Here is a 4,904-nt window from a genome sequence, read left to right as displayed (position 1 = left end):
CCAGTGCTATCAAATTTACTAAATAAACTTTATGAATTTTAACGCTTAGCAATCTCATCGAATATTACTTATACATCATTTCTTTTCATGATTACTGGAGAGAACTTGAATGTCTACTGGACACTGTCCTCGAGTTTGTTTTCTTTGGTTCCTCTCTATGGGATTTTGTCAGGATAACCTGACACGAGCATACTTCCCCTCACATGTAAACGCTGACTAAATATTCAAAGCAACGTGAAGTATTCGAAGCGTAAATTAAATCATTAAATCGGCTACACTGGATTGAATAAGGATTGATGCATCTTTTCTAAATAATGTAAAATACCTTAAAATATCATAAACTTTTGTTTTCTTTTTAGTTCTGCTGTAATTCATACGCACGCAATACAGTAACAATTCCATTCCTTCTACAGTCGAATGTTTCGCATGGGTATCACGCCGCTCCTGGTTTCAAGCATTGTATTTTGGGCGATAATAACATCTTTGAAAATGCCAAGAAAAACACAAACAATTTATATAAATGCCAAGAAAAACACAAACAATTTAGATAAATGCCAAGAAAAACACCAACAATTTATATAAATGCCAAGAAAAACACCAACAATTTAGATAAATGCCAAGAAAAACACCAACAATTTATATAAATGCCAAGAAAAACACCAACAATTTATATAAATGCCAAGAAAAACACCAACAATTTATATAAATGTAGCTAAATTAGCAAATGAAAACGATAAGTAAAATCATGAATGTTATAAATGGGTCACCAGTTGACAAGTGCAAACTCAACTACGGCATTTTGTGGATGAAAGTGAGAAGATATAAACTAACGAACAATATATACTTATATAGCAACAATTTTATAAAGATATTTAATCAGAATTCATTATTGAGATGAGTATTATTTATTAATTTTATTTATTGCGGACTATTATCCTCATCTTTCTTAGTTGTTTCACGACGTTTCGGTCGACTATTTCTCTATCAAAATAAAATTAATAAATAATACTCATCTCAATAATGAATTCCAATTGAATAATATATATACCATTCGGTACGGACTCGACCATAGAAGATCAGATAAAAAATAAACATGAATTTATAAGACCAAAAAATTCAATCTTGGTCACCCTTCGGGGCCCGTGGCGCAGTTGATAGAGACACTAATTCTCTACGGTTTCAGGTGACAATTGTCTGAAGATAGCGGTTTCAATCCTACGCAAAGCCGGCCAGAGGCTTACTTGGGGAAAACGTGTTGAGACGACAACAACTACGTAAGGCAGTAATTTCAATGGATACAGTTAGGAGATTTGGAGTTACCACCTGACGAAGACCAAAGGAATAGTTGGCCGAAACGTCATGAAACCACTAAGAAAAGATGAAGATAATGGTCCGCAATAAATAAAAATTAATGTATAATATACTTTGAAACTTTAAAGTTTGGTAAGAAATTTTTAAGTTCTTAAATAAGAAATAGACAAAGATGTCAGAAAGTTCGTTTCGAAATTCCGTAGTGTGAATATGTGTATCTGTGTGAGTTTACCTTCTGAGTGGCTGAGTTCACTGGAGGCACCCAAATTGATATTTCTAGGATAGATGATATTGATGCTGAGCATCGAGGCAGGTCGCAGTTATCGTCCGGATTTTTTTTTTTTTATCAAATCATTCATTAAATAAGTTTGATTTATTTGACAGAAAATAGTTAATTTTTAGGGTTTAAACTGTTTCATTTCATTTTATTTATTTATCTATTAAAATAATTTGACTTACTGCTTTCCTCTGAAAACTAACTTGCTTTTGGAAGTGAAGAGGAGAACGAATCTAAAGAAGCAGAGAAAGAAATAGAGTAGCTATTCGATCCATTTTGGGTTTTGTTTTTTTTTTTTGCATTCGTCCAAATCGCGTAGGTATAAAGCTGTGATGAAAATTTAAAAAAAAAGAAAGTGTAAGCCGAACAAACAATAGCAAAAAGAGGTAATTTTCTAATGCCCGATCATCTCGTGTATATATTTTTGATCTATCACATGGGGAATCCGGTGTTTCATTTAAGAATCAAAAAAGTATATATATATATATATATATATGTGTGTGTGTGTGTGTGTGTGTGTGTGTGTGTGTGTGTGTGTGTGTATTAGTGATGGACGATTCCAATATTTTTTACGATTCCAATACAATTACCGATTCCATACTAAATCCTGGTTCCAATACAATTACCGATTCTGATTATTCATTAATCGCTAAATATTTAACTATAAAATTCTTCTTTTTACCGATTATTATAAAAACTCAAGTCAAATGTGCAAATATTTTCTCGAACATAAAAATAAACTTGTGGGTAATGATTTATAGATTTTTAATTTGATTTGTTGTTTATAATCAATAAGTATGTATGTATATATATATATATATATATATATATATATATATATATATATATATATATATATATACATTACTACTAGCAAATATTTTGTTTTAATCAGAATCAAATAAAAAAGAAAATAAAAAGAATCGTTTTTAGCATCGGAAAATAGGCACAAATTTTCCAATTCCGATAATAATTCCGATACCCCTCAAAGTTCCAATTTTTCCGAGTCCCAATTCCGATTAACTGTTCCAACAATAATATATATATATATATATATATATATATATATATATATATATATATATATATATATATATATATATATATCTGTCTAGTATATCAATCTACCCACACAATTATATCCTGTATGTATATTTACATATATTTTACTATATGCATTTACTTACATACTTGCTTGCTTTATCCGGAATTTGCAAATACTGGCCATCCTCTCCCTTTAAAAAATTTTTATTTTTTATTTTATTTTTTATTTATTATTAATTATTTATTTATTTATTTATTAATTTATTTGATTATTTTTTCCATTTGGTGTCTTTTAACAACTCTTGTTGACATTTTCTTAAGTAATAACCTGTACATTTCAGTTGACCTGTTTTTTCCCCTATATTGTTCGCGCCTTTTAACATCATTTTGTCTGGGTCATTTTGACATTTGCTTTTCTATTTTCTATTTAATTCTATCACCATTTAATTTTTTTCTCTTCTTCTTCACTGATTTTTTCTCTTTCTTAATTACATTTTGTCTCGGCAGCTGTGTTAAACGCATATCTTATTTTTCTTTTATTAATATTATTGGAATTTTTCCTCCTTTTCCTTGTACATATTTGTGAATTGTTCCATGGATTTCGGCCTTTTCGATTTTTTGGGACCATCTTCCAGTTGCGTGATTTCCTTGGATTTTACTTGTGCGAATGGAGATTCAATTCATTTTCTTGGATTTATATTTTGGGATTTTACTGTCCATTTACATTTTTCTTCACCACATTCCCTCTGCTTCACTTTTTGTTATCAAGTAGGATCTTTGACTTGCTTGCAGTTTCATCAAATACTTTTGTATGAAAAATCCGATCATGCATTTTGCTAATTCCTACCCTCTGATGGGAGGGAGGGTATTTCTTCGAAAATCCGCAGATTAAGGACTATCCACTTGTTGAGTGTTTCCTTTTCAGATTAAAATATGTTTTTAACTCTTTTTCCAAGTGTTTTAACATGTTATATATATATATATATATATATATATATATATATATATATGTATACATACGAGCAAACAGTTAATAAAACATGTTAAAAACACTTTGAAAAATAGATAAACACATATTTAATCTGAAAAGGAAACACTTGATAAGTGGATAGCCCTTAATCCGCGGCGTTTCAAAAAAATACTTTCCTTCTCATCAGAGGGTAGGAATTAGCAAAATGCAGGATCGTATTTTGCATACAAAAGTATTTGATGAAACAACAAGTAAGTCAAAGATGTTACTTGATAACAAAAAAGTGAAGCAGAGGGAATATGGTGAAGAAAAAGGTGATTACACGTGAATGGATAGTCTGGTGGAAGATAAATAATCCAGTGACGGTAAAATCCAAAAATATAACTACAAGAAAGTTAATTGAATTTTCATGGTCACAAGTAAAATCCAAGGAAATCCCGTAATTGGAAGATGGTCCAAAATAATTCAAAGGCCGAAATCCATGGAATATTTCACAAAATTGTGTACAAGGGAAAAGGGGAAAATTTCCAATAATATTAATAAAAGAAAAATAAGATATGCTTATCACACTGCTGCCGAGACATAAATATAAATATGAAAGATCAGGGAAGAAGAAGAGGACAAAATTAAATGGTGATAGAATTAAATATAAAAAAGAAAAACAAATGTCAAAATGACTCAGACAGGAAATGTTAAAAGACGCGAAAAAATATATAGGGCAAAATAATATAGGTCAACTGAAATGTACAGGTTATTACTTAAGAAAATGTCAGCAAGAGTTGATGAAAGACACTAAATGGAAAATAAATAAGTAAATAAATTAATAAATCAATAGGAAATAAATAATAAATAAACAATAATCAAATAGATAATAAAACATAAAATATAAAATAAATTTAAAAAAATTATTTTAGGGGAGAGGATGGCCGGTATCTGCAAATTCAGGTAAAAGCAAGAAAGAAAGTAAGTAAATGCATATAGTAAAATATAAGTAAATATACATACAAGATATGAAAGTGTGGGTAGATTGATATATTAGATAAATAGGAATATTTAAATACTAAAACAGAAATTGTGGATAAAAAACCGGTCAAGCAAAGAAGAAATAAAGAATCAAAATAAAGGATTATTAAATTATAAAATATTAAAAAGTATGTAGAAAAAACGATGAAGTTAAAGAAAAAATTATATATCCATCTAGAAGGTAAAAGTAATAACTATGCAATTTCAAAATTGCTATAATTAAATTTGGACTTATGTATACAGAAAGAGATCAGTTCATTTTTAGAATTTATTATATTG

The sequence above is a fragment of the Euprymna scolopes genome, chromosome 14 (genome assembly GCF_053919585.1).
Source record: "Euprymna scolopes isolate OS-2025 chromosome 14, ASM5391958v1, whole genome shotgun sequence".
NCBI classification, from domain to species: domain Eukaryota; kingdom Metazoa; phylum Mollusca; class Cephalopoda; order Sepiida; family Sepiolidae; genus Euprymna; species Euprymna scolopes.
This window is presented reverse-complemented; position numbering follows the sequence as displayed.